Consider the following 23,130-nt stretch of genomic DNA (forward strand, 5'->3'; position numbering starts at 1 on the left):
TATTAGGTGGTCCATATTATAGCCTTGATCTAGCAAGACCAGTGGTGCCTTGGACTAATTCTCAAGGGCCAGCATGTCTGCTTGTCTGACATACAATGAACATTGTCTTTACCATTTATGTCATTTTTTGATATAATGATAAGATATGAAAACATTAGAGGCCCTAACTCTAGGGCCATAGCTCAAAAGTTGAGAAAATCCATATTTCAACATTTCCCATTCCAATGATTTGTCTCTAAATCAAGGAAAATTGTATTTTTACATAGACTTTCACTTCTGTTTTGCCACTATATTTCTCAAATAATGTGGTAGATTAAACTGGAAATGAGTGGGAGGTGAAAATAGTCAGCCAGTCCAACCAATCAGAGAGGAAGTCCGTTTGAGATACTCGCCGCCATTGGATCACATTCCAAATAGCACGGGCCAATGGTGGGGGCGCTTTATTTCCTATTCACTTCCCGCATACAAAGGGATTAAAGAGTGTACTGTGTATTTGCTGCAGGGGTAATAGCGACCGAACAAACAGAAGAAAGCACGTTAAAACGTTGGAATGATTGCATTGCTTGTGTAACTTCTACTAATGTAACGGGTGCGTATTTCCACGGAATATTTGAGTTTTTTGAGCACATGATTTGTTTGCTTCATGCTGCCTAGGCAGAGAGGATATGAAAGGAAAGGTTGTTTGGAGCAGTGGGACAAAAGGGTGTTCTTTCGCTCCGTGTTGACCATTGTCAGGGCGTTTGAATCAGTTATCAGATCCCCTATTTGTAATTTCTTGTGGCAGGTTTCTCAATTTAAATTAGTGTTCAAATGTGGTCACATTTACTCTTCAAGCAGATGTCGATGAAACATTTGCTTTTTGTTATTGATTAACAATACGAATTTGGGATAATCAACTTGCATAAAATCATTTAGTTGTTACAGTACACATTCATTGTATGAAATACAACTAATTGTTTTTTTGTTGGCCTAGGTGTAGAATTAAGTGGGAAGAAAAGTAAACAAACAATTTCCAAAGTGGTCCAGATATTCTGCTGAAATTATTCTCCACTGCATAAAATGTTAACAGATTAATCAACGACATGAGTGGTCATTCACTTTTAACTATTTTATTTTTGTATATATCAGTACCGACTCTTGCATGATGTCAGTCATTTGACATATCAATATATAATTGTATTTACTCGCGTTCGAATATTATTATTCCCAGCAGGTAAGGGAGACGCTGAGGGGCTGAATGCGCAACCAGGTGCAGGCTCGCTTCCAGTCATGACCTCGGGGAATGGGAACAATGCGCCCACGGTGACCGGCAGCACCCCTCATAATGGCGAGAGCAAACCGCCCCAGGCAATAGTGAAACCCCAGATCCTCACCCACGTCATTGAGGGATTTGTGATCCAGGAGGGAGCCGAGCCTTTCCCAGTAAGTAGTAGGATAATGAAGAAGCTTTCCACCCACTGGGCACATGGCTGTTCAGAAACACACAAAATATGTAAGGTGGGCTTTCAACTGAACCATAAGGACACAGTTAGCCCTGTCCACGAGAAGGAGTGCACTTCCCTCTAGTGGACAACATTTGACTAAAACCTCCATTCTGTACTGTTAAGCATTTTACTATGGGGGTAAAGCAGCATGTCTAAAGTGTCTGTCCTTTCAGGTGGAACGTCCGTTGTCGTTGCTGATCGAGAACCTGAAGAAACACAAACAGCAAACACATTCCGACTCCGAGAAAAATACCTCCTCCAACAGCACCACAGACTCTGAGATGGAGGACTTATCACACCAAGGTAAAGGGCCGCCTGGAGGACATAGGGCTGCACAATGAATCAAATTCACATCAAAATTGCAATATTGACATGTGCAATATCCATATTGAAAGATCGTATCGCATGCAATATTTTGTTTACTCCGTTTGTCGTCTCTCCCTCTTCTTGCGGCTGCTTCCCACACATACAAAGCCCTGCCCACTGTCACTCAAGCAGTGCAGTTCTTCCTCGCTGTTAGATTCACTATAAATTTGCATGATGTTCTTGTAGGTCAAATGCAGTCAACAGATTGTCCCAAACAAGAACGATTCTACATTTTGTTTTAATGTAAATGGCTATTTTTATGACTCCAGTTCATCCAAGTATTGGTCACACATATATTTACCAGATGTTATTGTGGGTGTAGCGAAATGCTTGTTTTCCTAGCTCCAACAGTGTAAAGTATCTAACAATACACCAATCTAAAAGTAAAATAAAGTAATTAAGAAATGTATAAATATTAGGACTAGCAATGTTGGAGTGGCATTGACTAAAATACAGTAGAATAGAACACAATACATACATATGAGATGAGTAAAGCAGTATGTAAACATTTATTAATGTGACTAGTGTTCCATTATTGAAGTGTACAGTGATTCCATGTATATAGGGTAACAGCCTCTAAGGTGCAGGGTTGAGTAACCAGGTGGTAGCCGGCTAGTGATGGCTATTTAAGTCTGATGGCCTTGAGAGAGAAGTTGTTTTTTGGTCTCTGTCCCAGCTTTGATGCACCTGTACTGACCTCGCCTTCTGGATGATAGCAGGTGAGCAGGCCGTGGCCCGGGTGGTTGATCTTTTTGGCCTTCCTGTGACATCGGTGCTGTAGGTGTCTTGAAGTGCAGGCAGTGTGTCCCTGGGGATACGTTGGGCAGACCGCACCACCCTCTGGAGAGCGCTGCGGTTTCTGTACCCAAGTGGTGATACAGCCTGACAGGATGCTCTCAATTGTGCTTTTGTAGAAGTTTGAGGGTCTTGGGGGGCCAAGCTAAATTTCTTCAGCCTCCTGGCACTATTGCGCCTTCACCACACTCTGTGTGGACCATTTCAGATTTTCAGTGACGTGTATGCTGAGGAACTTGAAGTTTTCCACCTTCTACACTGCGGTCCCGGCTATATATATATATATATGGGTGCTCCCTACTCTGTTTCCTGAAGCCCACGATCAGCTCCTTCATTTTGTTGAGGGAGAGGTTATTTTCCCTGGCACCACTCTGCCAGGGCTCTCACCTCCCCTGTAGGCTGTCGTCATTGTTGGTAATCAGGCCTATTACTGTTGTCGTCTGAACTTGAGGATTGAGTTGGCCACGCAGTCATGGGTGAATAGGGAGTACAGGAGGAGGCTGAGCATTCATCCTTGTGGGGCCCACGGTGTTAGGCATCAGCGAAGTGGAGATGTTTCCTACCTTCACCACCTGGGGGCGGCCCGTCAGCAAGTCAAATCCCGATTGCAATATTTTGTTACTTTTTTTATAATAATGATTTTGCCCTTATCGTGCAGCCCAAGGAGGACATCTTGCTTGGCCCACTCTAAACCCAGAACTACAAGTTTCTCATAGTGTCATTGGCTACCTGGCTTCATAATCTCACTTTTGCTGGAATTTCATTGGCTCATTGTTGGCACAAATTGGCACTTTAAGTGCCTTGATATTTGGCACATACTGTACGAATGTCTTGTATACCTTTTTTATTTATGTGTCAAATCAGCCAAATGTCTGAGCCATGTAACCATGCCACTCACTGCCTGCCATGTCAACTGGGATTCAGTGTTCATACCAACTGTATTTTTTACCACTGCATCCCTGGTTCCCATTTGTTGATGTGTATCTGTTTTGCTGGGCAGAGCTGAAGCAGCAGGAGGAGCCCACCCTGACGTGTGAGCTATGTGGCAGAGTGGACTTCGCCTACAACTTCAAGAGATCCAAGAGGTTCTGCTCCACAGTATGTGCCAAACGGTAAGGCCTGGGTAGAGAACATGCTGGGACTGAAATCTGAGGTGTATTCATTAGGCACCAAATGGAAGGACACAGACTGCAACAGGGAGGGACTATTTGAACCAATTTTCTTTTCCCATTGTAAAACATTTTGCTACGGTGTGGTCTAATGCAGTGGTTCACAAACTGTAGGGGGTATGCCCCCTAGTCCAGCTTTAAACTTACTCTTGAAAGTTGCAATAGTAGAATGTGCAATTTCAAAATTGGCTATTGCATCATTTCCTCTTGTCATGTTAGTCATTGTATACGTTAGAGCTATTTAACTTATCAGAAATGTCCAGATCAACTAGCCCATGCCAGCTGTTTTTTTTTTTGTCGATTTTTTTTGTCACTCAAATACAGTATCAGTTGAATACACTATAGAATTGGCAAAATGTATAGAATTGCAAGAAGAAATATGTGTAGAATTGCACTAAATAACCTTCAGACTTCCAAATCTCAACATCAACAAGTTGTCACGAACAGTGCTTGTGCCCATAGAAATAGACATGGTGTGTGCATGGTGGAAGCAGGATTTTCTCCAATGCTGGAAGGGGGGCCTAGAGTGAAAAAGTTTGGGAACCCCTGGTCTAAATAATACAACTCAGGCTTTCTAAATGACATGTTTGTCAGCAGTTGTTGCTGTAGTAATTATAGCAGTAGTACACATGTATATGTGGAGAAATAACAAATAAATGGCTTGTTCTTTACTTTAGCCTATAATTTGTTTCTCTGACAAATGTAGACCCACAATTTAATGGCTTGCTCAGCTTCTGACATACTTGATTACCCAAGCTACTTGTTGATACATTGTCCATTCTCCACCCCCACACACAATTTCATTTTTGTGCAGGTATAATGTGGGGTGTACAAAGCGAATGGGCCTCTTTCCAAATCGACAAACCACCATGGAGAAACTGGAGAAGCAAAGAATGTCAGATGGAAACCAACAGAACTCAAGTTCAGAAACCAAAAAACGGGTGAAATGGCACTGTTCAAAATATAGAGAATAAATGCATAATGACTTTAAAAACTGATTTCCATTAATGCCCTCTTTGCAAGGCAGGTTGAAAGCAGACCTGTCCCAAATGATCACTTAAAAGCTAAACCCTTCCTGTGTTTTCAGACTCCCACCACTGGCCAACAAACTGGGGGTGGATCGTTGACGTCCAGCCACCCCTCTCACGGGGAGTCCAGCCAGTGTTCGGACATGTCTAGCTATGAGGGTCCTCCTTCGCCCCCTCTGTCTGCTGCCAGCTCCGGTGCTCACAGGCCTCAGGTGGGTAGAGGGCCCAAGCACGTGGAAGGCTGTGGACAAAATCTGCCCCTCACCCAGCACTTCCTGCCCAGCAATCCATCCAAGTGGAACGTGGAGGACGTCTACGGGTTCATCTGCTCCCTGCCAGGTTGGCACTGCCACATTTTCCACGTACCCCAACAGATGCTTAATATCAGCCAAAATGGCAGAGTAGCAGGCACATACAGCAGTGGTCACTAACTTTGGTATTGGAGATGTGCAGGCTTTTGTTTTAGCCCTGTAGTAAAACAACAGCCAACATACTTAGTTCAAATCCAAATGAAATCAAACTTTATTTAGAGGTTGAAGTTAACGTTTATCTTGCACATGATACAGCAGAGTGAAATGCTTCCTTCCAAGCTCTTTCCCAGCAATGCAGTGGCTGTTTGATTTGTTCCCAGGTTGCCTGGCGATAGCCGAGGAGTTCCGCTCGCAGGAGATCGACGGCCAGTCCTTGCTGCTGCTGAAAGAGGACCACCTTATGGGCACAATGAACATTAAACTGGGGCCCGCGCTCAAGATCTTTGCCCAGATCAGTGTGCTGAGAGACTCGTAGCCCCTCTCTGGAGTCGCTACACACTGTCTTTTCCTGCAATGTTCTCTGGACCCCTCAACTCAGACCATGCTCAAGCCTACTGCTGTTGCAGGTGCGTTCCAGGGTGGTGGCGGATGGACGAAGCTTGTGTCTGTCCCATAGAAGATGATGGTCCACAGGATATTGACAGCGCTATTGAATTTTAGAGCTTTGACTCTGGACTGTCTCCAATGCAGGAACTGTTAGCTACTGTATGAGTTGTACTGTGGATGTTGTACTGTGCACAAGTAGCTCACCCAGCCAGACTCCAAGTGGACAACAAGGTGGTACTTAAGTACAGAAATTCCATTACTAGTAGTCAGTTTCTAACAATTGTGAGGTAGTTGCTTCGTATAACTTTTCCATAGATAATATATTTTTGGTTCTTGACTGGAAGTTGGTGTTTAGAGCATTTTGGTCTTGGTGGAAAGTGATTGAAAACCTGCCTAGGACTGTATTTTACAGTTCATGCCTTGAAATGTTGTAATTAAGTATGTTTTATATATATACACACACACACAGTGGGGAGAACAAGTATTTGATACACTGCCGATTTTGCAGGTTTTCCTACTTATAAAGCATGTAGAGGTCTGTCATTTTTATCATAGGTACACTTCAACTGTGAGAGACGGAATCTAAAACAAAAATCCAGAAAATCACATTATGATTTTTAAGTAATTAATTGCCATTTTATTGCATGACATAAGTATTTGATACATCAGAAAAGCAGAACTTAATATTTGGTACAGAAACCTTTGTTTGCAATTACAGAGATCATACGTTTCCTGTAGTTCTTGACCAGGTTTGCACACACTGCAGCAGGGATTTTGGCCCACTCCTCCATACAGACCTTCTCCAGATCCTTCAGGTTTCGGGGCTGTCGCTGGGCAATACGGACTTTCAGCTCCCTCAAGATTTTCTATTGGGTGCAGCTCTGGAGACTGGCTAGGCCACTCCAGGACCTTGAGATGCTTCTTACGGAGCCACTCCTTAGTTGCCCTGGCTGTGTGTTTCGGGTCGTTGTCATGCTGGAAGACCCAGCCACGACCCATCTTCAATGCTCTTACTGAGGGAAGGAGGTTGTTGGCCAAGATCTCGCGATACATGGCCCCATCCATCCTCCCCTCAATACGGTGCAGTCGTCCTGTCCCCTTTGCAGAAAAGCATCCCCAAAGAATTATGTTTCCACCTCCATGCTTCACGGTTGGGATGGTGGAGAGTTTAGACCAAAAAGCTCTATTTTTGTCTCATCAGACCACATGACCTTCTCCCATTCCTCCTCTGGATCATCCAGATGGTCATTGGCAAACTTCAGACGGGCCTGGACATGCGCTGGCTTGAGCAGGGGGACATTGCGTGCGCTGCAGGATTTTAATCCATGACGGCGTAGTGTGTTACTAATGGTTTTCTTTGAGACTGTGGTCCCAGCTCTCTTCAGGTCATTGACCAGGTCCTGCCGTGTAGTTCTGGGCTGATCCCTCACCTTCCTCATGATCATTGATGCCCCACGAGGTGAGATCTTGCATGGAGCCGCAGACCGAGGGTGATTGACCGTCATCTTGAACTTCTTCCATTTTCTAATAATTGCGCCAACAGTTGTTGCCTTCTCACCAAGCTGCTTGCCTATTGTCCTGTAGCCCATCCCAGCCTTGTGCAGGTCTACAATTTTATCCCTGATGTCCTTACACAGCTCTCTGGTCTTGGCCATTGTGGAGAGGTTGGAGTCTGTTTGATTGAGTGTGTGGACAGGTGTCTTTTATACAGGTAACGAGTTCAAACAGGTGCCGTTAATACAGGTAATGAGTGGAGAACAGGAGGGCTTCTTAAAGAAAAACTAACAGGTCTGTGAGAGCCAGGAATGCTTACTGGTTGGTAGGTGATCAAATACTTATGTCATGCAATAAAATGCCAATTAATTACTTAAAAATCATACAATGTGATTTTCTGGATTTTTGTTTTAGATTCCGTCTCTCACAGTTGAAGTGTACCTATGATAAAAATGACAGACCTCTACATGCTTTGTAAGTAGGAAAACCTGCAAAATCGGCAGTGTATCAAATACTTGTTCTCCCCACTGTATATATTCACCAAAATATCCTCAGAAAACAATTGCATCCTTAAAAAAAAAAAAAAATTGGAATTACTTTGTTCACTTTCTCAATATTCTTTCTACTTCTGTGAAGGCCATTTTCAAAGGGACAAGCCATTACAAAATGTAATTGTCCTAACTGGACTCAAAGTAGTGTCCTTGGCCTCCAGAAATCAGGGCTAATGGAAATGGATTTACTGTTATGAACTCTGTGTGAAAGCAAAAACAAGTAACTCATTCCAACTTTGAATGATTCTGTGTGATGTACTATTAGAGGTTTAATTTGACAGGAACATTGTGGAGGGACGTTCAGTTTCCCTCACCTGTTGTGGATGAAATACCTCTGACATTTTGAATAGATTGGTGGGTTAAAATGATAAAGGAATTGATTTACCAGACCATCACCATTCCCAATAACATTTGGCACTCAGTATTGAATTAAAGGGTTAGTTCACACAAGGAAAAGCAGATGTTATTAGATTTAAATCGCTCTGAATTTAGTTTTTTTGGTCATCACTGCAACATGTCTAGTAGGCATTTATAGACTTTATTGAAGCCTGTTGTAACGCTTAAACCAAAGCAGCATCATGTTTATCTGATGTTTAGTATTAGAAACTCACATTGCGTTTTTCAAGTTCTAAACTTGTTGGTTGAGTATTTGTATTTATGGAACTAGTTCTCTCATACCACATTTTGTACTTCAAAAATAAAACATTTAAATGGTATATGTTTACTCTTCTGCACCAGACCATACTGTCATTTATTACAAATGTATTCAATTGTGACAAATCCAGATGGAAAAATCTGACTGTTTGTGAATGTTTCATTGAAATACATTTTGAGTGGTGTATCCCATACAAATAATCAGTTAATAAGACCTATTCAACTGGCTGATTTTAAAAATAGAAACATCTTTCACAAATATGCTCCTCTACTGTATAAACTTGAAAAGCCATGACCGATGTACAAGAGTACGAAGCTTATCAAAATAAGACGTGAGAAAACAGCAATTGAAGATTAATATTTTTCAATCAGACATATTATGGAAGAAGCTGACAATTTGTATAGAAAAATGAAATATATCTAGAATGTCTTAAGGTTGGCAGCTGTCTATTTCAACAGCCAGTACAAGCAGCAAACATGCAGATATCAGTCATGATGGGCAGTCACAAATGTTGTTCACAACCATTCAAATTACCACTGAATATTCTTAAGTATTTACACAAGCATACACTATTTATCGGTGCTCACAAGATTACAGTAAGAATCCACATCAGCAAATGGACTAGACAACACTATTACCCTTTTGAAGAGAAATGTGAAAATACCAATATTTTCAGCCAATCGATCCTCGGGTTACCTCCTCTTCTCGTGACTCCCTCAAACGTCCTTTAAAATTAGTCTGGGAGCTTAGTTGCTAATTAGCATGGTTCCCAACCTGGACCCCAAGCCGCGGATCCCTGATCCAGTCATGAGTGCCCCTAGTGGAAAATGTTATGGAGTGCAGCTTCAACTCACCTAGCCTGGCACAAAGGCATGAATTCTTCGGTTAGAGAGGACTTGGCACACACAGCCACTGTGTTGGTCTTTGCCAAATGAGGATTCTGCACCAAACGAGGATTCTGCTTAACGGTCCCTTCACTTCCAGAGAGAATATGAAGTCTCCTTCCTATGGAGAAAATAGAATACAAAAATGGATCATTGCAGCAGCTAGGCACCATGTGCATAGTAGTGCCCAGCTCACTCTCTAGGAGTGCTTTTGGAAAAACCGCAACAGAGAAATACAAAGCATTTGGAAAGTATTCAGACCCCTTGACTTTTTCACATTTTACGTTACAGCCTTACTCTAAAATGTTCCTCATCAATCTACACACAATACCCAATAATGACAAAGCAAAGACAGGTTTTTATCTTTTTTTGCAAATTTATAAAAAATGAAAAACAGATTATTTGTGTAAACACTCAGACACTTTGCTATGAGACTCGATAATGAGCTCAGGTGCATCCTGTTTCCATTGATCATCCTTGAGATGTTTCTACAACTTGATTGGAGTCCACCTGTGGTAAATTCAACTGATTTGACATGATTTGGAAAGGCACACACCTGTCTATATAGGGTCTCACAGTTGACAGTGCATGTCAGAGCAAAAATCAAGCCATGAGGTCGAAGGAATTGTCCGTAGAGCTCAGAGATAGGATTGTGTCGAGGCACAGATCTGGGGAAGGGTACCAAAAAATGTCTGCAGCATTGAAGGTCCGCAAGGACACAGTGACCTCCATCATGCTTAAATGGAAGAAGTTTGAAACCACCAAGACTTCCTAGAGCTGCCCCCCCCAGGCCAAACTGAACAATCGGGGGAGAAGGGCCTTGGTCAGGGAGGTGACCAAGAACCCAATGGTCACTCTGACAGAGCTCCAGAGTTCCTCTGTGGAGATGGGAGAACCTTCCAGAAGAACAACCATCTCTGCAGCACTCCACCAATCAGGCCCTTATGGTAGAGTGGCCAGACGGAAGCCACTCCTCAGTAAAATGCATATGACAGCCCGCTTGGAGTTTGCCAAAAGGCATCTATAGGACTCTGACAATGAGAAACAAGATTCTCCATGATCGAACTCTTTGGACTGAATTCCAAGCGTCACGTCTGGAGGAAACCTGGCACCATCCTTACGGTGAAGCATGGTTGTGGCAGCATCATGCTGTGGGGATGTTTTTCAGCGGCAGGGACTGGGAGACTAGTCAACGGAGTACAGAGAGATCCTTGATGAAAACCTGCTCCTGAGTGCTCAGTAGCTCAGACTAGGGCGAAGGTTCACCTTCCAACAGGACAACGACTCTAAGCACACGACCAAGACAACGCAGGAGTGGCTTCAGGACAAGTCTGTGAATGTCCGTGAGTGCCTAGTCAGAGCCCAGACTTGATCCCGATCAAACATCTCTGGAGAGACCTGAAAATAGCTGTGCAGCGAAGCTCCCCATCCAACCTGATAGAGCTTGAGAGGATCTGCAGAGAAGAATGGAAGAAACTCCCCAAATACAGGTGTGCCAAGCTTGTAATGTCATTCCCAAGAAGACTCGAGGCTGTACAAAGGTGCTTCAACAAAGTACTGAGTAAAGGGTCTGAATACTTACGTAAATGTGATATTTCCATTTTATTTATTTTTTATAGATTTGCAAAAAAATCCCCAAACCTGTTTTTGCTTAGTAATTATGGGGTATTGTGTGTAGATTGATGAGGGGGGGAACTATTTAATCCATTTTAGAATAAGGCTGTATCGTAAGAAAATGTGGAAAAAGTCAAGGGGTCTGAATACTTTCCGAATGCACTGTCTATACTCATTGATTTGAGGTTTCCAGGTTTCTGCTCTGTTGTCTGCGGGAAGAGGTAGCCATTTGCATAGTTGATATGTAGCTACTTGATGGCTGTTTCACTTAGTCTTTTTCCTCTAATTATTTGAATGCTTCTTTGTGGACGCTGTTCAGGTGAACTCTATACCACACAGGCTACCATCTAACCCGACAATACATTTACTTGTGTCTCTCACATCAATGTACTCAAAATGATCCCATATGGGGTTTTGTCGTTATTGACCGAACACTGGTGGTTTAGGGTTTGCTGCTGCCATTGTTCACGCTCTGTGCGCCCTTTGGCTACCTTAACTACCTACCAGATTTCTTCACTGTTAGCTAGTGGTAATCTACTATTTTTTTTATTTTATTAAACAGTAACATGCAAAACACAAAAAACAGAACACCCAGAGGGATTACCAAATCAAATACAGACATGTAGGGATTACATTTTCTTGACATTTTGTTTTGCATACGTTTTAATGATTATAAATGGTTTTCCAAATCAGATAATAAAAAAAGGGGCTTTTTTTTCATACATTTTGATTTGTGTATGAACATATTTCCTAATAAAATAAAGAGATTTATGACATACTGACATTCAATTGTGGAATCAGTGTTGTAAAATAATATGTCAAACTTAGATATTTCAATGGTTGTAAACCTTTTGTTGCCAAGATAGAGTTTCACATCAGTCCAGAACACCTCACCATGTAAACAACTACAAAATAAGTATTCAATAGATTCAGTTTCTAGTTCACAAAAACTGCATTCACTGGTAACATCAGGTATATATTTAGAAATCAAGCTATTACACGGGAAGAATCTATGGATAATCTTAAAGTAGATCTCCTTTACTTTATTGGTCACTTTAAATATGTGTGGAGTGAGCCAAACACGGCACCATTTCACATCAAATGATGAAGCCCAACAAAGTATAGCAAAAGGAATAGAATTCCTGTAGAAAATATCCCTTAATAAACAATTGTTGAATTGCTTATCTAGTAAACCTATGCCACTCACCTCGATATTGCTTACAATATATGTTCCAGAATATGCATTATCCCAATCAGAGGCAGCTGTGTATCGTTGTCTCTGATTGGGGATCATACTTAGGCGGCTCTTTTTCTCACCTTAGATTGTGGGATCTTGTTTTTGCACAGTTGCTGTCTAGCCCTGCAGAACGTTACGTTCAGTTTTGTATTTTGTTGTTTTGTCGGAGTTCAGTATTAAAAATCATGAACACTTTCCACGCTGCGCTTTGGTCTCATTCATCTAACGACGGACGTAACAGAAGATCCCACCACAAACGGACCAAGCAGCGTGGTCAGGAGGAGAGGACACGATGGAAACCCGAGAGGCAGCCCCCAAATTTTTTTGGGGGGGGGGGGGGGGCAGATGACGTGGTCGTCGGTGCTGAGGGGTGAGTCCGAGACCGAGGAGGAATTATTGGACCGTTTGAGCGAGGAGTGGTTGGCAGTGGAGAGGAGCGTGTGACCCTTCCCATGCTTTGTGGTTACACGTACTATGTCTCCGGTACGCATCCACAGCCCGGTGCGCTCTGTGCCAGCTCCCCGCATTTGCCGTGCTAGAGTGGGCATTCAGCCAGGATGGATTCTGCCGGCTCAGCGCTCCTGGTCTCCGGTGCGTCTCTTTGGCCCAGGATATCCTGCGCCCGCTCTGCGCACTGTGTCTCCGGTGCGCCTTCACAGCCCAGTGCGTCCTGTGCCAGTGCCCCGCAGTTGCCGGGCTAGGGTGCGCATCCAGCCAGGACGGGTTGTGCCAGCTCTGCGGTCCAGAGCTCCGGTGCGTCTCCGCGGCCCAGTATATCCTGTGCCAGCTCCACGCACCCGGTCTCCTGTGCGTCTGCCCAGCCTGGTAAGCCCTGTGCCAGCTCCATGCCCCAGGCCTCCAGTGCGTCTCTCCAGCCCGGTGCGTCCTGTGCCAGCTCTACGCACCCGGCCTCCAGTGATGATCCATGGCCCGAAGCCTCCAGTGGTGATCCATGGCCCGAAGCCTCCAGTGATGATCCATGGCCCGAAGCCTCCAGTGATGATCCATGGCCCGAAGCCTCCAGTGATGATGCAGTCCAGAGTCTCCAGCGACTGTCTGCAGTCTAGAGCCTCCAGCGGGGGTTCCCAAGTCCAGAGCCGCCTGCGAGGGTTCCCAGTCCGGAGCCTCCAGCGACGGTCCCCAGTCCGGAGCCTCCAGCGACGGTCCCCAGTCCGGGGCCTCCAGCGACGGTCCCAAGTCCGGAGCCTCCAGCGAGGGCTCCCAGGCCAGAGCTTCCGGCGATGATCGGTGGTTCGGTTCCTTCAGCAGTGATCTACGGTCCGGAGTCCACGACGACGATCTACGGTCCGGAGTCCCCGGCGACGATCCCCGCACCAGAGGCGCCACCGAAGTGGGGGGAGCCTCAAGCGGAGCGGGGTCTGCGTCCCGCACCGGAGCCTCCACCGAGATGAGATACCCACCTGGACCCTCCCCTATAGGTTCAGGTTTGCGGCCGGAGTCCGCACCTTTGGGGGGGGGGGGGGGGGGGGGGGTACTGTCACGCCTTGACCTTAGAGAGCCTTTTTTATTCTCTATTTGGTTAGGTCAGGGTGTGATTTGGGTGAGCAAATCTATGTTTCTATTTCTTTGTTGGCCTAGTATGGTTCCCAATCAGAGGCAGCTGTGTATCGTTGTCTCTGATTGGGGATCATACTTAGGCAGCCCTTTTTCCCACCTTAGATTGTGGGATCTTGTTTTTGCATAGTTGCTGTCTAGCCCTGCAGAACGTTACGTTCGGTTTTGTATTTTGTTGTTTTGTCGGAGTTCAGTATTAAAAATCATGAACACTTTCCACGCTGCGCTTTGGTCTCATTCATCTAACGACGGACGTAACAGATGTCCATAATGGATAACTCTTGACAACAAGACCGATTGAATGATTTACTAACCGAGTTAACATTCTCTATAGAATCAAGGAGATCCTTAGAGTCACTGAAACTGTTATCTATGGAGCAAAGATTCTCATAAAACTTAGTGGTAAAGTCTGATAACAAATCTCTATCCTCAGAGTTTACACCATTAATCGTTATTTTCCAAAGTGTGTTAAATTCCTCTTTAAAAAAGTATTTACTGGACCTTCCGGACCTTATGAAGGCTCCTCTAGCTTTTTCCTCATAAAATGTATCTAGTTCTTTCTGTAAATCATTCAATTTAGCTTTCTCATTATGATTAAAATGCTCAATCTCTGTGATATCAGCAATTTTATTAGAAAGCTCAGCTACCTCACATCTCCTTTTTATTAAGGAAACTGTTTCCCATAAGTAATACAGGTTGAGCGGATTTTACATTTCTGCAGTTCCCAATATTTCCCATATTCTGCATTAGAGGTAGCTAATTTCCAATAAACAGAAATTATATTCTTAATCATCATTAAGAAATCATCATGCAATAACAACAAGTTATTCAATTTCCAATAACAACTAGAGTATTTCTTACCATCATTACTGTACATTATTACAGACAGCCATATGACGTTATGATCCATCAGGACTGCAGGCAGTATTTTTACCTCTACAGTGTTGGGCTCAAGGCTAGAGGTTATCACCCATAAGTAAATTATTGATTGTACTGAACAATCTCTATTACTACATGTGTACTGTTTCTCTCCAGGGTTTTTAACTCTCCATATGTCAATTAAGTCCAGGCTTTGACAGAAATTCACCAATTTGTTCACACCAATGTTAGGCCTATGGGGCAATCTATCAGTCTCATTAGAATAAACCATATTAAAATCCCCACCAACTGTATTCTAACTGGATGAGTATTTTCCCAGAAGACTTTTCTCAATTTCCTATAGAAGTAAGTCATTTGCAGGACTAGAACATTATACATATACAGTACCAGTCAATGTTTGAACGCACCTACTCATCTTTATTTTTACTATTGTAGAATAATAGTTAAGACATCAAAACTATGAAATAACACATATGGTATCATGCAGTAACCAAAAAAGTATTAAACAAATCAAAATATTTTTTATATTTGAGATTCTTCAAAGAAGCCACCCTTTGCTTTGATGACAGCTTTGCATTCTCATGGCATTTTTATTGAACCTTTATTTAACTAGGCAAGTCAGAAGCATTGAGCAATCTCTCAACCAGCTTCATGAGACATGCATTTCAATTAACAGGTGTGCCTTTGTTAAATTGGAATTTCATTCCTTCATAATGCATTTGAGCCAATCAGTTGTGTTGTGACACGGTAGGGGTGGTATACAGAAGATAGCTCTATTTGGTAAAAGACCAAGTCCATATTATGGCAAGAACAGCTCAAATAAGCAAAGAGAAATTATGATCCATCTTTACTTTAAGTCATGATGGTCAGCCAATCCAGAAAATGTCAAGAACTTTGAAAGTTTCTTCAAGTGCAGTCACAAAAATCATCAAGCGCTATGATGAAACTGGCTCTCATGAGGACCGCCACAGGGATGGAAGACCCAGAGTTACCTCTGCTGCGGAGGATACGTTCATTAGAGTTACCAGCCTCAGAAATTGCAGCCCAAATAAATTCTTCACAGGGTTCAAGTAACAGACACATCTCAACATTAACTGTTCAGAGGAGACTGCATGAATCAGGCCTTCGTGGTCAAATTGTTGCAAAGAAACCAAACCTGGGCCAAGAAACACAAACAATGGAAATCTGTCCTTTGGTCTGATGAGTCCCAATTTGAGATTTTTGGTTCCAACCGCTGTGTCTTTGTGAGATGCAGAGTAGGTGAACGGATGATCTCTGCATGTGTGGTTCCCACCCTGAAGCATGGAGGAGGATGTGTGATGGTGTGGGGATGCTTTGCTGTTGACACCGTCAGTGATTTATTTAGAATTCAAGGCACACTTAACCAGCATGTCTACCCCAGCATTTTGCAGCGATACGCCATCCCATCTGGTTTGCGGTTAGTGGGACTATCATTAGTTTTTCAACAGAATAATGATCCAACACACCTCCAGGCTGTGTAAGGGCTATTTGACCAAGAAGGAGATTGATGGAGTGCTGCATCAGATAACCTGGCCTCCACAATCACCGACCTCAACCCAGTTGAGATGGTTTGGGATGAGTTGGACTGCAGAGTGAAGGAAAACCAGCCAACAAGTGCTCAGCATATGTGGGAACTCCTTCAAGACTGTTGGAAAAGCATTCAAGGTGAAGCTGGTTGAGAGAATGCCAAGAATGTGCAAAGGTGTTATCAAGGCAAAGGGTGGCTACTTTGAAGAATCTAAAATCTAAAATATATTTTGATTTGTTTAACACTTTTTTGGTTGCTATATGATTCCATATGTGTTATATCATAGTTTTGATGTCTGCACTATTATTCTACAATGTAGAAAATAGTACGAATATAAAACCCTTGAATGAGTAGGTGTGTCCAAACTTTGACTGGTACTGTACATTACACAACAAAAATTCTATGTCCACTAGCCAATGTCCATTGGTTTCCATTTGAGTAAAAAACAACAGTTGAAATTGTGTGCTAAAATTGCAACCCCAGTTGAATGATTAATTACGTGGGCCAAGAGAATTTCACTGCCTTACTGATTTTTCCCAAAAATATAGTCCTCTTTTCATGAATGTGTCTCTTGCACGAATACAAGATCTGCATTGAAGTCCTTACAAAACATAGAAAATCTTTCCACTTCAACAAGTTTCGTATCCCCCTGGCATTGATTTACAAACTTCAAGTCCATATATACAAAATAGAAAGGAAAATCATATGCAATCTCAACTCTACCCTCTCTATAGAAAGATGCTTCATAAATGTATTAACAGAAGTCAACTTGTAAACCATAACACCACAATTCAAAACTAGAACACTAGTTTATTGTGGAGGAAGGGGCTAACTTGTAAGCCTACCAGTGGAGCAAATCACCCCCAGTCGAGCCAATCAGAGCCTTTTCCATCTGCGAAAAAGGCTCTGATTCCCTTGTAGTATCCACCCTTTCCTTGATTTCGGGCCTGTTGGACAAGAGGCCACAACTTTGCCTTTGCTGCCTTGTCTGCTGCAGTCAGGTCCTCACCACTTTCCTTTGTTTTCTTCCAAACTGCATCTGTCGCGGTGCGAAAGCAAACTGGATGAGGATCGAGCAGCTGCCGATGGCATCTTGCTTCTTCCCAATACTATGAGCGACATCCACAGCCATGTCCATATATCCTTCTGGGAAGTCCGGGGCCACACGGTTACAGATGTCACTTACTTTGCGCATCACATTCTCACCTTGGTCCTCAGGACACCTTAAAGCTGTAGCCCCCACCTTCTCCGGTATTGCTCTGCTTCTGACAACTGCTCTTGGATGATGGCAATGGTTCTCCTGTGCAGTACATTTATCAGAGGTTGCAGTGTTTGCAAGTTTAAGATCTTTGATACTCTCCTTTTTATGTTTTCAAGTATCATTTTCTCCAGACCATCAGCTCTTTCATTTATCTTTGCAGTGACTTCATCGATTCAATTGACCTGGAGTTCGCACAAAGACAATTATTTGTATTTTTGGGTGCAGAACTACTGACTGGAGAATCAGAATCAACCGAATGTCCAGATTCCTCCATTTCTTCTCCTGAGGAGTCTGGTGGCGGTGTCTCTCAGGTGTATGGACTGGCGACCTGTCATTCAGGGCAGAAAATATACGGAGAGTTGCACCGTGATTGGCTCAGTGCTCTGTCATTCATGGGGACATTACGTCACCGCCATGTCTAAAGGTAGAGCTTGAAAATTCAAGCCCCTTGGGTGCTGCCATAGAGTTACATTAGAAGTGCCCATCCAAGAAGGCTCAGGAATATTATCTGAGTGCTTTTTCACACATATTTTTCTTCCCTTTTGCCAAGTTTCAGATTAAATTAGCAGTCTACTGAGTGTTGTTCTCTGTTGTGTTAACTATAAACTGAGTTTTGTTACATTTAAGTAAGTTTGAGAAGGATAAAAGTTTAGGTTACTCGGAGTAAGATAAATTACTGTCTGCACGCATCGCCATCTTCTCTCTTCCCGGTAATTGGCTATTCTGATAGCCACGCTAGCTTCGCCCTCTTGTGGGTTCTAGCAAGCTAGCTAGCATGCTAGGTAGTACTATTTATCAACAGCCAATCCAGTAGGGGCTTGAAGCTATAGTGAGCTTCGATTTGTCATTGAAAATGAATGGGCTTCTGTTGTTTCATCACCCCCCAACATGCTCTACTGATCTCGGCCATTATGCTCAAGCTAGGCCTATTTGAAACATCGCCATCTCCTGGCAGCATTTACCCGCCAGCTTCAGAAGCCTTTTTTTTAGCTTAAAAACCCCATTAGATTTTTGCCCAAAACTAAGATGAAAAAAATACTAAAACTGAATCTAATTGATTATGGTTTTTATTTTACGTAGTTTTTCTTATTTATTCTCACCAATTTTCGTGGTATCCAATCGCTAGTAATTACTATCTTGTCTCATCGATACAACTCCCGTACGGGCTCGGGAGAGACGAAGGTCGAAAGTCATGCGTCCTCCGAAGCACAACCCAACCAAGCCACACTGCTTCTTAACACAGCGCGCCTCCAACCCGGAAGCCAGCCGCACCAATGTGTCGGAGGAAACACCGTGCACCCGCCCCCCTTGGTTAGCGCGCACTGCGCCCGGCCCGCCACAGGAGTCGTTGGAGCGCGATGAGACAAGGATATCCCTACCGGCCAAACCCTCCCTAACCCGGACGACGCTAGGCCAATTGTGCGTCGCCCCACGGACCTCCCGGAAGGAGCAGGGCAATATATATGGCAGTCTTCATCTTTCTCTTTCTCTGTGATATGTTCTGTTTCTCTGTCTAGGTTTCTCTCTTGATCACAAAATCAGTTTGTGGACTGCACTCCATCTGGGCTCTTATAAAGGATATGGTTGGTAATAATTAGAGCATGTTATCTCTAAATAGCATGTTATTGGCATATATGGTGCCATAAAGAACTTGTCCCTACTGTTACAAAACAGGAAGATAAACCAAGAGAGGTATCAGTTATTACTTTTTATTGGGTTAATAAACACTGATATTTTTCTTGTCTCTAAATAATACATAATGTACTGTACGCTGTGTTTATAAATAACAAAGTGCCAGGTCAGAAAGATTAACTTTATTTTCCTGTTCAGCGTCATTATGAGGATTGTTTTAGGACAGAGACTCAAGTGGACACTATTTCAGAATTTCTTACAAATTAATAAATAGTGTATTAAACTTTGATTTTATTAGGAAATGTTTTGAATGAGTTCTGTTAGTCAGCCACCAACTCAATAGGGCTGACTCATTTTTACAGTGATTCAGTCATTCAGACACATGACAGGGACAAACATAGTAGTGACACTTATGGCTCAGCCTCCTCGAATGAGACAGGGGTTTCTCTAATTGCAACTTTGGGGGGGCTCTATAATTTAACCATGCTCATACTGTATTTGTTTAAAATGCAATTTTGTTGGTACCATGGTAAATATGAAATAGCTTATTCCAAATGAAACTAACACCCCCACCACTCTGTCATGGTTTAAACCATCTTCTTTCTATTCTGCCTGTCTGTCTCTCTCTCTGTCTGTTTTGAGCTTCCGCTAGCAAGCTTGCAACATTGTTTAAACTGGCCATTGAGCTCGGGACAGACACAGACAGCTGTATTTGCGTCCTGTATTTCAGACCCTTTTCAGGTGTCCCAACTTTTCTTTTTACAAAAAAGGTTTATTTGTCAGCAAGACGCTGATAAATTAATTCAGACTACAAGTGTGTGTCATTGCACTTTTTGGTGTAATGTCATTACACTTTTTGGTGTTTTGTAACAGATGTCTCTGAAATGATACACTCGAAATTCAGGATTCCATGTTATTCCTCACCATAAAAACCAGTTCAGTGTTCAGTGTTTAACCGTTGAAGATTGGCGGCGAGCTATCCGGAGCATTTTGTAAGTGTTGAGTCCAGGGGAGTCAAATCCAGATGACACGCCCTTCTTGTTGAAATTGTAAAAGTTAAAGAGTTGCCTGTCCTGGCTCTCCAGAGACACTGACATGCTATTGGCCTTCAGCTTGCAGTGGTACTCCCCATCGAACACCACCCTGAACACCCTCTCCTGCAAGAAGTCCAGCCTGATAGTCCTGTACTTGGCTGGCACTGTGGTGTCCACCTGGGACCCAAACTGCTGAATGACCAGCACCCCATCCAAGCCGCCTTGAGCTCAAAGAAGGTTGTGTTCTGGTAGTTGAAGAGGCCCATGTAGGGCGTGGGGTCGGGGGTCGGGCGGCAGGGAGAGTTTGCACTGTGCGTCTCTGAAGGTGCTTTCCATTGCAGGGATGAGGTGACTGTAGGCCTGCATGACCAGGTCCCTGTCTGCTGCTGGCGGCCTCACTCCGGCCATCAGCACCACCAGGCCCACCTTCAGACGGAGAACCAGGGAGAAGGTGGCGGCGTAGCCGTCCTGTTCTCCGTCCTTACGGACCACCTCATAGCCCAGCTGCTCATTGACCTCCCAGGGTGTGCCAGTGTAGTTGTTGAAGTAGCCCTTGTGACAGCGGAACAGAGGGGTCAGCAGGGTCTTTAGGGTGTCTTGTTAGAGGAGGGACCGGCTGTAAGCCCTCATGCTGTGGAGTACATCTGGCCAGTGATGGCAAAGCCTGTCTCCTCCATCCTCAGCTGCTCCAGGATGTTGTCAGACACCCAGCGCTGATAGTCCGAATACGAGAATTTCTCGGCCAAGACGTTAGCCAATAAGGAAAAGGCCACGTTGTTGTAGTGACATGTAAGGGAGCAGGAGGAAACGTTGGTAATGTCTCAGTCACATGAAATCCCCACCACCCTTTACAAAAATGTACTGGATAAGATGTTGACAGGAAGGGGAATTAGGTGTACCCTACTTGGTGCTTGGGTCTGCCACTAGGACATCATCCCATAACAGATCTATAGCAACCTCTGTGTCTCCACCCCACAGTAGATTTGTTGCCCGAAGTTGCCTCGGTAACCCTGAAATGGAAACACAAATTTGGGAGTCAAACGCTATGGTCAAATGAATGACAAAACTGAGTTCTGGAGTCAAAGGAATGTACAAGGGAACTTTCCTCAGGTTTAATCCAGTGAAAGTACAGCACAGTACAATACGGCACAGACAGAGGGATCTGGTCAGGAGAAAAGGCTAACAAGCCATGAGCTCATTAACCTCTAAGTATAGCCTCTCTCTTCTCTAATCACGTAATGGCCAGGGTAAGCTAGTCATGAAGAGGAAGAGTGCCTTTACAAGAGAGCTGTCCGGCCATCAGGGTGACAGAGGTTTGAGTGAGGCTGGGTATCTCTGAACCAACCTTGACATCCACATCATCCCGCCGCTTCCCCAGCAGGTTTTTGATGGTGAAGTTTGCTGCATATTTCTCCAGAGAGTCATCCAAGAAGGCCACCTTCCCTTCCTCCCATAGCTTGTACAGCATCAGTGTGGGGAAGATATTCGAGAGACTAGCGATGCTGCGGGGAAAACAATTGCCTAGTGTTATTCCTCCTGCAACCTGTGGATGGAAAATACATTCAAGTTGGTCTCCAGTTATTTTACAGATATTGCACCTCTTAAAGTATTTTCCTCAATCAAAGACTTTACCTAACTAAGCATTCCTTGGCAGATGAGGATAAAATGATTAGTGGACAAGAAGTGTCTGATTAACGCAACAGTCCCTAATATCTAGCAATACAAGCCAATAGCAATTCAAACCAGAACACTGTCAATCCCAGGTGCTAATGCAATCAAATGTACTACCCATTGCTATCTACCCACACTTAATCCCAGCCGGTGATCCCTGAACGGGTGATTCTATTCCCTGTCCGCCAACTAGGGGCTGTGATGTCATAATCTGCAGAGATTCTGCTGTAAAGCCATGTTGGAGAAGGTCTAGGAGAGGAGGGAACCCTTAAGCTCAGCTCTCATGCTCAGCAATCAAATCAGTTCACGACAAACAGGGGGAGGGCAAATTGATTCACTACACAAATCAACCATCTATACCATTATCTTAATTACACTTGGGATTTAAGAGCAGACACATTGTTGGTGTGACCATTAGAGATCTATGGAGAAATACTTGTTGATGATTGTAGATGTGGTCTAATTAGAAATTGGCCATGTACGTTTGACATGTAATACTGTCTCTCTATAACACTAATCTATCACACTGTCTCGCTCTACTTCCACCAAGCCATTAGGTTTGCCTCTGGTTTAAGTGATGTATTTACAGCATTGAGGACGAGGATTTACACCAGCTAGAGACACATTAGAATTCACCTCTTCACGTGACAGCCACTGTAGCTGAGATTTGGTTTTGGGTGCCAAGATTACCACTGCCTGTATATGTTGCTATGGAAGAAGGATTACATTTGTATGACATATGTAATATGCACTCAATTCCAACACATATTTATTCAAGGGTAATGTTGCATCTTTCCAAACTGATTATGATAACTGGGTCACTGTATGGGCAACCAATTACTATCTTAAATATATATATATATATATATTCCCCTAACACAGATACTCCTGCTTCCATGTTGAAAATGATAACCCTGTTCAATAAGCATTGTGTTTCCTTTGATGTGCTGGTTGGAGATTTCAATTGTACCCTCAACCCAACACTGGACAAATCATCTCAAGTCCCCACCACAAACCCCAGATCGGCAAAGATGTTGAACTCTCTTATTATAGAGATGGGACTGATAGATATCTGGAGAGAGAATAATGGCTTATCTATGGACTATACATACTATTCCAATGTCCATAACACCTACTCTCGTATAGATTACATTTTTTCCCCTAAGATTTTCATAAATTCTGCCACTTGTACAATCAGACCCATAGCACTTTCAGATCACGCCTTTGTCTGCCTCCGCTTTGACCTCTGTAAAAACATCCCGAGGTCAAAGAGCTGGAAATTCAACATCTCCATGCTATCATACAAAGCGTACCATACATTTGTCACTACATGGATAGACAACTACACACAAGACAATAAAACATCTCCTGTTTCTCCAGCCACAATGTGGGGCT

The 23,130-nt window shown here is 43.5% G+C and overlaps 2 pseudogenes; one reads left to right on the forward strand and one right to left on the reverse strand.

Moving 5' to 3' along the window:
• Window positions 1-5,673, forward strand: part of LOC120061600 — a 36,862-nt pseudogene extending 31,189 nt beyond the window's left edge.
• A 14,301-nt stretch (window positions 5,674-19,974) lies between these two features.
• Window positions 19,975-21,489, reverse strand: LOC120061601 (annotated as a pseudogene).
• Window positions 21,490-23,130: the final 1,641 nt, after the last annotated feature.

Source organism: Salvelinus namaycush, chromosome 16 (genome assembly GCF_016432855.1).
Source record: "Salvelinus namaycush isolate Seneca chromosome 16, SaNama_1.0, whole genome shotgun sequence".
Taxonomy (NCBI): domain Eukaryota; kingdom Metazoa; phylum Chordata; class Actinopteri; order Salmoniformes; family Salmonidae; genus Salvelinus; species Salvelinus namaycush.